The 13710-nt window shown below is 50.6% G+C and overlaps 1 pseudogene; it reads left to right on the top strand.

Moving 5' to 3' along the window:
• Window positions 1–9449: 9449 nt before the first annotated feature.
• On the top strand, window positions 9450–9913 carry LOC139010750 (large ribosomal subunit protein mL42 pseudogene; annotated as a pseudogene).
• The last annotated feature ends 3797 nt before the right edge of the window (window positions 9914–13710 follow it).

Genomic DNA, 13710 nt, shown 5'->3' with positions numbered 1-13710 from the left:
TGAAGAGGCAGATTTCCCCCAGGGCTGGGGAAAGCACCAGTGTACCCTGCGCTGAGATGGAGAGGCCCTTGGAGCTGGGGTCCCTTTTAGTGCCCCCTTTGGTCTCTGTCCTGTGCCTGCTCCTTCCTGCTCCTGCTCCTGCCTTCATAGGGGCTCCCCCTTCACTCTGGAACTTGGAGACCACCAGGGCCAGGCTTGTGGGCAACAGAGGGCCCTGCAAGGAGCTAAATGCTTGGAACTCATACCCCTCCTGTTCTCTCTGACCCTGACCTCCCCACCCCCCTGCTTTCCCTCTGGGGTCTCCCATTTTCATATGCCCTGTGCACTGTTTCATACCTTTGTGTTCGAAGTTGACAGTGGGTAAGCCTTTATGACACCCTTCCCAAGTGTGTTTGTTTATAAATGCTGTTTTTAGTGCAATAAAGGTGTTTCAGGAATGCGGGGGTGGAGATTTGCCTTCTTTGCTGTTTAATAACAAGAGAGGAATCTTGAATTCCGAGGGGGATGGCAGGTGCCTTCACGGACAGTGAAGTCCTCAGCCCTTTCAGACCCTCTGCTTGGGGTGGAGGCAAGGAAGCAAGGTTGCCCAGGGCGATGCCTTGGCCTCCCTCCCCACCCCCAGGCCCTGTTATAACAGCAGCTGACATTTGCTCAGCAGGTGTCTGTGGGCACTGCTCTTACTCTCCATCTACACCAGCAGTTCTCAACCTGTGGGTCGCGACCCCTTTGGGGGTCGAACGACCCTTTCACAGGGGTCGCCTAAGACCATCGGAAAACATATATATAATTACATATTGTTTTTGTGATTAATCACTATGCTTTAATTATGTTCAATTTGTAACAATGAAAATGCATCCTGCATATCAGATATTTACATTACGATTCATGGCAGTAGCAACATTACAGTTATGAAGTAGCAACGAAAATAATTTTATGGTTGGAGGTCACCACAACATGAGGGACTGTATTTAAAGGGTTTCGGCATTAGGAAGGTTGAGAACCACTGTTCTACACGAATGGCCTTCACAGCAGCCCCTGAGAAGGCTGTCCACAACCTCATCTTGCGGGTTTGGTAACCTGTCAAGGCAGCCTCGTCAATGGGAGCCAGGACTCGAACTCGCGCCCCCACTGTGGCCACCACGGAGAGAATTGGCAGGATTTGCCCCTTCCGGGTTCTGTTTCTTGGGGACAGAGACTGGACATGTGGTGCCATCATTAATGGGGACCCTCTTGGATCCCATCAGCTGCCAACACAGGAGCACCCCCACTGACCTAGCCTCATCCTCATCTGGTCTGCCCAAGTCCCTGCGATCAGACAGGAATCAGAAAGCAAGTATGTCAGCCAGGAGGCCAGCCCCTCCCTTCTGTCCCTCTCACACACCCTAGGTCAGGCTGTATCTATCCCCACAGAGCCCCCAGTTCAGGGCCCTGTTTCCTGCCCTGACCCCAGGCCTGCTTCTTCCTCTCTCCAGGGGTCCAGGCTGTCAGGGCTGTCACAAAGCCACCAGGAGCCTTTGTGTGGGGTTGGGGTCCTAAACAGCCCTCCACTGGCTGACAACTGCCAGATGAGCCGCGCTAACAAGGCCTGGTCGGGACCCAGGATGTGTTGCCAGGGCAACCGGGCGCCTTCTCTCCTTTTTCCCACCAGCCACTCATCACTGGGCAGCCTGTGTGTGTGCATGTGGGATTGCGTGTCTCTGTGTGTGTCTGTGTGGACCGTCTGTGTGTGCATGCACACAACAGTGGGCTTCTGCACATGTGTAACTACACGTATACCTTATGCACATGTATGCATGTGCATGTTAGTGTAGTGACGTGCATGTGCGAGTGCAGTTGTGTTTGTGCACAGGTGTCAGTGTGGGCATAATCATGTGAGTGCAGAATGCACATAAGTGTAGCCATGTGTGTCAGCAAGTGTGTGTGTGTGTGTATGTGTGTGTGTGCTTGCATTTCCATGTGGGCTGTGCACATGTTTTTCTGTGTGTACCCGTGTACATGTATGTAACCTTGTGAGTGTGCATAAGTACTACTATGTAACAGCGCACATGTGTGTCACCATGTGTGTGCTTGTGTGTGTGTGCTGTGGCCGCCTTCTGCCTCACAATGTCCAAAAGGACATAATCGGACCAGTGGCTCCAGAAGGCCCCCTCCCTCCTCTCTCCATGCTGGTTCCTCACTGGGGACACCCTCACCTATGTCCTCTTACTCAGACTTCAGGTCTCAACCCACTGCCTCTCCCTCAGGGCAGCCCCCACCCTGACAAAGTCAGACCCTTTCTTAGATTCCTTGTTAGTGTAACACACTGGCTTGTACTATCGATCTGATCAGAATGACCTGTTATTTGCACCTGCAGTGTCCCAGTGCTCAGCCCATGGTGTAAACACGGGTGACATTTGCACTCTCCTTCCAGGCCGGCTGTCATCTGGGGCTTCCTACTGTCAGAAGGGCCATGGGCATCCGGGGCCACCACTAACAGTAGGCACCTCATTTGGTGCAATCACAGAATGGTGCCCCTTTCCCAAAGTGGAGCCAGCACAGTGGACAGGAGAGCCAAAAGATGAGGAGTTAGATGCCTGGAGACCTTGTGGGCACCTGGATCCGGCTGTACCTGAAGTCCATAACTGCTCACCATTTCAGTTCAGAGAAGCAATAAAGTCCTTTTAAAAAATACATATTTTAAAAATTGATTCCAGAGAGGAAGCGAGAGAGATAGATAGAAACATCAATGATGGGAGAGAATCATTGATTGGCTGCCTCCTGCGTGCCCCCTACTGGAGGTGGGAGAAGATCGAGCCTAAAACCCGGGTATGTGCCCTTGGCTGAAATCAAACCTGGGACCCTTTAGTCCGCAGGCCAATACCCTATCCACTGAGCCAAACCGGCCAGGGCTAACGTCCTTTCCTAGCTTGACTTTTTATTTATTTATTTGCAGCCAAGGAGCACTGATACAGAGAGTCTCCAGTACGAGGAAGGAGGAAATGCACCAAGCGAGGTGCCCCAGTCTGATAGGAAGGAAGGCAGTATCCTAGTACCTGGGATTTGTCCTAGAGAGCTGGGGAATGTGGGCCTGGGGAGAGGGAGTGAGCATTAATCAAGGAAGGGTTTGCAGAAGGAACAGAACCTGAAATAGGGAAGAAGCATTAGGGTAGCAGGCACATTCCAGAGGTAAAGGGAAGGGGCTCAGGAGTCCAGCCCACTGGGGCCTCCATCCCACTCCCCCTCAGCCTTGGCCGCAGTGCCTGCCCCAATCTGTCCATTGCCTTCTCCTGCTGTCCAGCTTGGAAACCTCCCATGGCTCATCATGGCCCCCCACCCTGTGCATGCCCCACAGGGAAGCCCACGCACCCTTCCTGGAGCCTTTGCTTGTGTGGTGCCCATCTCCCCAGCACACCTGAACCCTGACCGTGCCCGGTGAGCATTCCATGGTGGAATTCCAGCCCGGGACTTTCCACTCTGCAGCACAGTGTGGCCGTGGGCGAGTCATGTGACTTGTGTGGGTCTCAGGCTCCCCACGAGCAACGCTTCAGCCCTGGTGATGAGGCTCAAGCTCATGTGTGGAAAGAGCTCATGTTCTGTGGAAGCAGGCACAATATAGCAATAACATAATCACATTAGGGTGATAATTATAGGCTGCCAGCAGACCCACTGAGGTCAGTGGCTTCCCTGGTCCTCCTGCGCTGGGGGCCTTTCCCCACTGCACCTGCCCCTCTGTCCAGCTGCTTGCACCCCCTTCCTCCAGTGTGGGATTCAATTAAGCTTTTGTTTTCTTCTCAGCTCTTCTGAGAGTGGGAAGGAGGGGCTGTCTGCAGCTGGGTCTGCTGACAGGAGGAGAAAAAATGACTCCAATAAAAAGGAGCCACTGCAGAGGGAGGCCTGCATGTGCATGCCCTCCCTCCCACCAGGAGGAAGCCCAGGCCCTCACGGAGGTCAGGAGCATGGGGCGGGTGTCCAGTGTTGACCTGGAGAAAGAAGATGCCTACCAAGAAGGGCTCCTGGTGGCTCAAATGTAAAAACAGAGCCTAGCAACCATTGCTAAACCCGGACCTCTCCGACAGGCTGCCCTTCAGGGAGAAGCCTGCATTGGCCTGCCTGCCTGCTGGCTGAGCCCACTCTTATACAGGAGTTGCTGGCATTGTATTTCAACCAGTAGGAGGTTTTCCCCTTCCAATTATAGCTGCACAGCTCTATGTCACTAGCATCTTCACTGACCAGAGTGGCTCTATTCCAACCAATCAGGACAGTGCTTTTAGGACCAATCAAACTGTGAGATTTGAAGTCCTTATTTGCATAAGGATGGACCAATCTGGAACCAGGGGCCAGGCTTCTGTCTATATAAGTCAGCTTCCCGATGGCTAGCCTGGGAGCATACTTTCACTTGAGGGCTGTGTTTCCTTGGTTGAGGCTGAACCACCAAGGGTCTGGATGAAGCAGAGCTGTCTAACTGGACAGCGACCTTGCTGGATGGCCACCGTACTCTGGTGCTGTCCAGCTATTGAGCTGTTACACTACAGAGCTGTTGGCATTGAATAAAGTTTCCTTCAATACACCCCAACGAGGGGGTTCCTGTTGGTATTGAATTGCACCAATGACCATGGGTTGACACCAGTTGCAAAAGCGCCAGCTCTGGGCCCACTGCTCACAGCGGGCTGCCTGGCCTCCCCCTGGTGAATGGAGACATTACAGGCACTTCTCCAGGGTTCTGTAAGGTATGTACACACACTGCAGGACCCGCACTGGTGAGAGGATGACCCACTGCATCTGCGTCAGGACTCTGCAGGTTGTGGGCTCAATCCCCAGCGTGGGGTGTGCCAGAGGCAGCCGATCCATGATTCTCTCCCATCATTGCTGTTTCTCTCTCTCTCTCTCTCTCCCTCTCCCTTCCTCTCTGAAATCAACAAAATATATTGTTAAAAATGTGTATGTATTTTTAAAAAAGAGTGAAGCACTGACACTTGTTACAACATGAATTAACCTCGAAACATATGCTCAGTGGGAGAAGCCAGACGCAAAAGACCACGCGGTGTGCGATTCTGTGACATGTCTGGGACAGGCACGTCCACAGAGACGGGAAGTGGGTTAGTGGTTGTCAGGAGTGGGAGGGAGAAGGGGAGCTACTATTGACGAGGACGGGGCTTCTTTTGGGGATGATGAGCATGTCCTGGAATTAGATAGTGGTGCTGGTTACACATTGTGAATGTGGTAAAGAGCACTTGAGTTACTCACTTTAAAATGTTTAATTTTCTGACTCCTTCAATTTTTTTTTTTTTAAATTAAATCTTTATTGTTCAGATTATTACATTTGTTCCTCTTTTTTCCCCCCATAACTCCCCTCCTTCCAGCTCCCACCCCACCCTCCCCCCTCATTCCCCACCCACTGTGTTCATCCATAGGTGCATGATTTTTGTCCAGTCACTTCCCGCATCTCCCACACCCCTTTTTCCCCCAAGAATAGTCAGTCTATTCCCTTTCTATGTCCCTGATTCTATTATAATCACCAGTTCATTCTGTACATCAGGTTATTTATTCACTTGATTCTTAGATTCATTTGTTGATAGATGCATGTTTGTTGTTCATAATTTGTATCTTTACCTTTTTCTTCTTCTTCCTCTTCTTAAAGGATACCTTTCAGCATTTCATATAATACTGGTTTGGCGGTGATGAACTCCTTTAGCTTTTCCTTATCTGTGAAGCTCTTTATCTGACTTTCAATTCTGAATGATAGCTTTGCTGGATAAAGTAATCTTGGTTGTAGGTTCTTGGTATTCAGCACTTTGAATATTTCTTGCCATTCCCTTCTGGCCTGCAAAGTTTCTGTTGAGAAATCAGCTGACAGTCGTATGGGTATTCCCTTGTAGGTAATTGAGTCTCTTTCTCTTGCTGCTTTTAAGATTTTCTCTTTGTCTTTTGCTCTTGGCATTTTAATGATGATGTGTCTTGGTGTGGTCCTCTTTGGATTCCTTTTGTTTGGGGTTCTCTGCGCTTCTTGGACCTGTAAGTCCATTTCTTTCTCCAGGTGGGGGAAGTTTTCTGCCATTATTTCTTGAAATAGGTTTTCAATATCTTGCTGTCTCTCATCTTCTGGCACTCCAATGACTCTGATATTAGTCCGCTTAAAGCTGTCCCAGAGGCTCCTTACACTATCTTCACACTTTCGGATTCTTTTTTCATTTTGCTTTTCCAATTGGGTGTTTTTTGTCGAATCTTTGGTTTGATTATTGTACTCCTCTGGTCTGCTATTGGGTATAATATTCTTTATTTCAGTCCGTGTATGCTTACTTTCTAATTTCTTTATCGTAGCATCGAGGGTCTCATTAGTTTTCGTGAGGCTCTGCACAAATTTATGGCAAGCCCTCAAAATTGCGATTCTTAGCTCCATATCCTCCATTTCTGTCATGTTTCTTTGTCTCCGCATCTTTTATGCTTTCTTGGTGCACCCCCTTGTGGTCTCTGTGCGCAGTCTTGTTCTAGCCAAGCCTTAATTGTTGTAGTTAACACTAGAGGGATTTGACCCCCAGGCCGGCTGGCTATAGGAATCAGCTGTACGGAAAACGTCTGCCTTCTGGGGAGGCGCTAATCCAGCCTTTGCCTGAGGCGATCGGCAAATGGCTGTGCGCAGGCTTTGGGCGGGGCGGGATCAACAGGGCGGGCGGAGGGAGCAGTTATGGCCACGCTCAGTCCCGTTCCCAGAGGCTCTGCTTCTCAGAACCCCGGCAGCTGCTGCAAACCTCGGAGAGAAAGTTGCCCTCAGGTTCCAACTGATGCCGGATAATCCCGCTTCTCCCGTTTGAGTCTGGGTCCCTAGAGACTCGCCCGGATCTGGAGCCCAGAGTCTGAGACTCACTCCCGACAGAAAACGACAACCGCGCCCTCAGCCACCAGCCCGCTTTGCGCGCACACCTCGGTACCTTTGTATTTTCCACACTGCGCCGCCTCTGAGCCTCGATTTGCTGTTCTCTTTCCTTCTAGTTGTAGAGTCTCTCTTCAGCCAGCCTTCCTGTGGTTCTGGGTGATGTCCGTTCAGTCTTTTAGTTGTATTTTTGAAATGGTTGTTTGCGGCAGCGGTCTCCGGTGTTTACCTACGCCGCCATCTTGGTCTCCTCCCTTGTTTCGACTCCTTCAATTTTTAAAAAAAGTTCACTGTGCTTGATACACTTAAGATTTGTACACTTTACTATAAATTATATATTTTTAAAAAGGATATAAACATTTCCCAGAACCTGCCTGCTTCTCCCCGCTTTTCGGTCCCTGCTGGGATTGGGCCCAACTACCTGCCCCCACCATCCCTCCGGGACCAGCGCAGTACCCTCCACCCCGGTGTCCTGTCCTGGTGCGGTCTACAGTCTGTTCTCCCGGTAGCCACCAGAGGGCGCTGGGAGCACCTAAGTCAGGTTTGGCGTTGGACCCCACTGCCTAGCCTACTGTCAGTAGATACAAGAGGGCGACAGTGAGCACTGAATCCGCCCGGTCCTGCTTTGCCCACTGCCCTCCATGGCTCCCATGTCCCTTGGAGTAAAAGCCCAAGTCGTCTCAAGCCCACGGGACCCTGGACATCCTGCCCTGTCACCTCCTTGCCCTCACCTCCTCCGTCTCTCCCTCACTCATTCCACTCCAGCCACACAGGTTTTCTGCAGTTCCTTCAACACACCCAGCACTGTCCACCTTCATGGCCTTTCCACGGGCTGTATTCTCCTCCGGGTGCTCCCTTCCCCAGACTTCCATAGTACCCTCACCTTCCCTGGGTATCCCTCCAAAATGCCCCTCACACCCCTTTCCTTCCCACCCTTCTTTATTTCCTTCCTAGCACTCCAGGAGAGACATTCTAGTCCCAGGACTAGAACGGTGCTTGGCACATAGCAGGTGCTTGACAAATATTTGCTGAATGAATGACCCAGTGAATGATGATCAAGAAGCTAAGGCGTGCCCTGGCTGATGTAGCTCAGTGGATAGAGCGTCAGCCTGTGGACTAAAGGGTCCCAGGTTCGATTCCGGTCAAGGGCACATGCTTGGGTTGTGGGCTTGATCCCCAGTAGGGGACATGCAGGAGGCAGCCAATCAATCATTCTCTCTCATTACTGATATTTCTATCTCTCTTTCCCTCTCCCTTCTTCTCTGAAATCAACAAAGATATATTTTAAAAAAGAAGAAGAAGCTAAGGTGTGCCCTGGCCGATGTGGCTCAGTGGTAGAGTGGAAGAGTCTCAGGTTCCATTCCCTGTCAAGGGCACATACCTGGGTTGCAGGTCCATCCCCTGCCCCAGTCAGGGTGCGTGTGGGAGGCAACTGATCGATGTGTCTCTCTCACATCGATGTTTCTCCCTCTTTCTCTGTCTCTCTCCCTTCCACTCTCTCTCTCTCAAAAAGAAAAAAAATCAATGGAAAAAATACCTTCGGTCGAGAAGAGTTAACAAAAAAGAAGCTGAGATGATGCCTTTTCCCGAGAAGTCGGTAAGGGTAGGGAGGGGCAGAGGTGGGGCTCCTCCCACCTGCAGAGGCAGCTGCAGACCCTCCACGTACACTCACACTCTCAGGCTCTCTCTCTGGATGACTGGGAAGGGCTATTTTTTACTGCTTGATGGTCCACCTGAGTGTTTTAGCTGCACAATAATAAAGGATGAGCTGATGGGTGAGCCAACAAAAAGTCACACGGCCAAGCAGCAGCTCTGTGGGTGCCTGCTCAGCCCACATGGTCCTTCACATGTTCCCCCTTGTGTCAGCTAGGACTAGGGTCCCAAGGTCAGGGCAGTTCTAAATGTTATTACTCAATGTTATTCTTGCTAAATGTTAGAATGTAGTGCAGTATTTTGCAGACCAGCTGTAAACAGAATGAGCTGACCGGGCCTCACTGGGATGAAAGTAGCCAACTACAAAGAAGAAAGCAACTTGTAATTGACCAAATAGCATCTATAAGCAATGGCTAAGCCTCCCTTCTGGGAGACAGAGCTTTGGATATAAGTCCCTGTCTTCTTTACTCGCTGCAAGTAAATAAAGCGGCAACCCCCCTGAATTCCATAACACTCGCAACGCCCCCTCTGCAGGCCAGGGCAGGTGTCCGCCTGGTAGGGGCATCCACCCACACACGGGGTGGCAGGCGGGTCCTGTAAAATCACAGCTGCAATACAATGGGGTCTCTTATGCCCTCCTCCCCAACCTCCTCACGCCACTCTGGCCTCACTGTTCTCAGGAGGGCCCTCCAGACTTCAACACCCCTCACCTTTGGGCCTTTACTCTGTCTGTGCCTCCTGCCAGTGCTCTGTCCCCCGGACCCCAGAGCTTCCTCCCTCCCTGTCATGGTCAGGCCCCCATGACAGCCTTATGTACCTGCACCCATGCCACCCTTCATCCCTGCTGGCCTTCTCTCCTCCTGTCACGCTCTCCTTGTGTGTGTGTGGTCATCTTCCTGTTAAGAAATCAGCTCCAGGTCCTAGGACCCAGCTGGAGGAAGATGGCGGGCTCGCAGTGAGCAGACATCAAACATCTTGATTCACCATGACCGTATCGGCAGTGAAATGGGCGATATCAAACAGAACTATTTTGAAACATTTATTTCCAATCCAAAAGGGAGCTTTATACTGTGTTTGTCATAAATCCACATACTCTTCTCTTCCAGGTGACTATAATTGCAAAGTAGAACTTGCTTTGACATCTGATGGCAGGACGATCGTTTGCTACCATCCTTCTGTGGATATTCCGTATGAACACACCAAGCTATCCCTCGGCCAGGTCCTGTGCATGATTATGAAGAAACACAGGATCGAATACTGAAAACCAGATTAGAAGTAAAAAATGAACACTTGGAGCAAGGACCCGCGATAGAACAACTTAGCAAGATGTTCTTTACTACTAAGCACCGTTGGTATCTTTATGGACAGTATCATACACTTCCTAGGAAACTGAATCCTCCAAAAGACAGATGATACTGAGGCTTTCAGTAAAATGCTGTCCTGTTCTCACTTGCCATTTGAGAAAATGCAATCAGATATATTCACCACTATGTTATATAGTAAAATAATGATAAAATGTCTTTCATCTAAAGAAAGAAAGGAAGAAAGAAAGAAAGAAAGGAAGAAAGAAAGAAAGAAAGAAAGAAAGAAAGAAAGAAAAAAAGAAAGAAGTCAGCTCCAGGGCAGAGATTTTGATCAGTTTTGTTCACTGCTGTGTCCGCCCTCTGCCAGTGTGCACAGGGTAGGTACCCAGTGTATGCTTAAAGCGGATGGAATGAATGACCCAATGTATGCTTAAAGCGGATGGAATGAATGACTGTCCAGGGCCACGGCCAGCTCTTTCTGGAAGTGTCTGGATCTGGCCAGTGCTCCCCAGTGGGCTGAGTGGGACCCTAGGGGGTGAGGGAGCCCCGCCACTGCCTCCCTGCCCGGAATGTCCTCTGTGCTCAGCTCCCGGGTGGCCGTCCCAAATGCCTGCACCCTGGGTGGCTTAAACAGCAGAAACCCTCACGGCTCTGGAGGCCAGAGGTCTGAGATCAAAGTGTTGGCAGGGCTGTTCCTTCTGGGGGGCGTGGGGGACCATCTATTCCAGGTCCCCTCCGGCTTCTGGCATCTCTCGGCTCCAGTCTCCACCTCTGTCTCCCATGACCTTTTCCTCCGTGTGTGTGTGTGTGTCTGTGTCCATATTTCCCCTTCTTAGGAGGACACCCGTCATTGCATTTAGGGGCCACCTGACTCCAGGATGATCTCACCTTGATTTGATTACATTTGAAAATTTCCTGTTTTCAAATAAGGTCACAGTCACAGAATTGGGACTTGAACATATCTGTTTGGGGAACACAAACACTGCGGTCCTCAGCTGCTGGTTAAATCGGACCCTAGACCTGCTTAGACCTGCAGACTCGAGTCCCTGGGGGTCCAGAAGTCTGCCCTTTGGTTGCTGTTTTCACAACTTTAAATTTTGATATAATTTCAAACACACAGAAAAGTTCACAGTAAGTACCACAAACTCCTGTCAATTCTGTCCAGGTTCCCCCATTGGCTGCGTTACGCCCTATTTGCTTGGGTATATTCTGCATCTACATTTACCTACACCTGGATTTCCATCCATCCGTTAGCTATGTGCGTATACCTATATTGATATGCATTTCCTGAGCCACTTAAGATGATGTTGGAGGTGCTACGTCCCTTCATCCATAAACACAGAACCACATATTTTCTGGGGGAAAAAAGATTTTCTTTTCTAACCTGGTGCAGTTATTAAGATTAGGAAATTTCACATAGAAACAGTATTCATATCTGACCCAATGACTAGAGGGACCTTGGTACAGAGCAGGTTGCCACGACAACAGACGGTGGCAGCCAGGCCAGCAGGCAACAGCTCAGAGGAGGGAGCCCAGCGGGAATGGGGCGAGCACCCCCCACCGAGCTGTGGGAAAGTCAGGGTTAATAGAGCCTTGGAGACCACAAAGAGTGAAGTTCCCCCTGGTCCTCTTAGATCAGTGAGGGGGAGAGGTGTTAGGACTTAAAACATGTGTTTCTGGGGAGAAACAATTCAAGCCAATCCAAGCAGCCTAAATTCCTGGGGCCACGGGGCTTGGATATTAGCCGCGACACTGTAGGGCTCGGCCGTGGGCATCTGGTCTGCAGTTATGCTAGTAATCAGTCCATATCAGGCATCTTCAAGCTGCCCTGCGTCCTGCAGGCCCCCCATGGCTGCTCCACGCACGCGATGACACCTCCCTTTGCTTCATCCCTCGTGCTTCTAGGGTCATTGTCTGCCCACCAGCCTCTGCTTTCCCTGTGGACAGAGCTTGGATACTGTTTGGGTGTCCACTCGCCATCCTGTGTGACTCAGGTTAACCCATCCTACCTGGGTGCTGCTGAGAATCCTCAGTGGGGTCCTACCCCTTTGCTGGAGATTCATTTATGTGTGGACATGTGACTCCCTTCTGGCCAATGAGATGTGAGTGAGGTCAGGGGAGCAGCTGCTAGAGATCACTGCATCCCGATGCATCCTGAGGCTCCTGACCCCTTCAACAACGCGGACTCGTTCCTCGTGCTATTGTCTCTTCTCTTTCTTCTGCATCCTTCCACGTAGAAAGGCCCTCACGTTACACTGAGACCATCTAGATCAGTGGTTCTCAACCTTCTGGCCCTTTAAATACAGTTCCTCATGTTATGACCCCAACATAAAAGTATTTTCGTTGCTACTTCATAACTGTAATGTTGCTACTGTTATGAATCGTAATGTAAATATCTGATATGCAGGATGGTCTTAGGCGACCCCTATGAAAGGGTCGTTCGACCGCCAAAGGGGTCGCGGCCCACAGGTTGAGAACCGCTGGGCTAGATAATCCAGGATCATCTCCCATCTCAAGGTCAGTGGATTAGCAACCTTAATTCCATCTGCAACCTTGATTCCCCTTTGATGTGCAACAGGACAGATTGCCAGGTTCTCGGGAGTTAGGTGTGGACACCTTTGGGGGTTGTTAACCTGCAGGCCACAGAAGGTGTCCTTGGTCCCGAGAGGGAGGCCCAAGAAAGTGGTCCCTTTCTGCCTGTGGCCATTGCAGCTTCGTGAGGAGATGTCTGGAGCAGCTGCAGCCATATTGATGCCCATCTGAGGACGAAGACAATGTAAAAGGAGGCAGAGCCACAACAAGCACAGAGCAGCAGAGTGGAGTCCAGCAGCCTCTTTTAGGAGGAGATAACACGCTGCTTCTCTACTTAAGCCCATCAGAGGCAGGCGTTTTGGTTGCCTGCTGTCAGAGGTATCTACAGAGCAGAATGCCAGCTGCCCTGGAAATAGAACTCCAGCCTGTGTGTGTGTGTGCGTGTGTGTGCATGTGTGTGTGTGTGTGTGTGTGTGTGTGTGTAAAAAAGACTACATTTCCTAGCCTCCTTTGCAACCAAGCATGGCCCTGTGACTAAGTTCCAGCCCATGGGATGTGAGCAAGAGTGGCTGTGCCTTCCAAAGTCAGGAGCTCACAAGACCTGGAAACCCAAGTTCCTCTGAACAGCGAAATGGACAAAAAAGTCATGGTGTAGCCATTCAACTCAGTGGAATGCCCCCTAGCGGTGACAATGAACATGGATGAATCTCACATAGTTTTGAGCTTAAGAAGCCAAAACTTTGATTGCTATCAAGTCAAAATCAGACACAACGAATCAATGCTTTGAGAAGTCAGAACAGTGGATATCCTTTCAGGGAGCAAGAGGGGGAGATAGAGGGTCTGGGGGCGTTGGGGCTGTTACATGGCTGCGGTCTGTTGTGAAAAGGCCTACACTTAGGATACGTGGTATTGGACACCCAAAAGGAAAAATGTTCCCAGAGGACGGGGCCCAGCCTCGTCTCCCCTTCTGTCTTGAGCTGGGCAGGCATGGACTGCAGGTACCCCGACTGTGGGGAGGAAGAAATTCTCCTGGGTCTTTGCTGCAGCCACGAAACCGCCTGCCTCTGTGGGAGAAAAGTAGACTCTCCTCATCAGGGTCCGAGTACTCGAACCCAAGCGTAGTGCCCCTTTTGGAGTGGAAGCTTCTTCAATATGAGTGAGAGATGTTCTGCTATTTTAGACAAGAGCCGATGGAGTGCATTTCATCCCACAGTTACTCAGCGGACGGACCACAGCAGGCCATAACCCTGGTGCATTGTTCTCGCTCAGGGACACTGGGTTACGTCGGGGACATCTGTGCTGTCATGCCTGGGGGTGCTCTTGGCATCCGGTGGGTGGGGCTGGGGGCGCCGCTCCACCTTCCATAGTGCCCAG

Source organism: Myotis yumanensis, unplaced genomic scaffold (genome assembly GCF_028538775.1).
Source record: "Myotis yumanensis isolate MYYU_CA2020_CCGP unplaced genomic scaffold, mMyoYum1.0.hap1 SCAF_5, whole genome shotgun sequence".
Classification (NCBI taxonomy): Eukaryota; Metazoa; Chordata; class Mammalia; order Chiroptera; family Vespertilionidae; genus Myotis; species Myotis yumanensis.
Note: the sequence above shows the minus strand (reverse complement) of the source record. Positions and strands in the feature narration are given on the sequence as shown.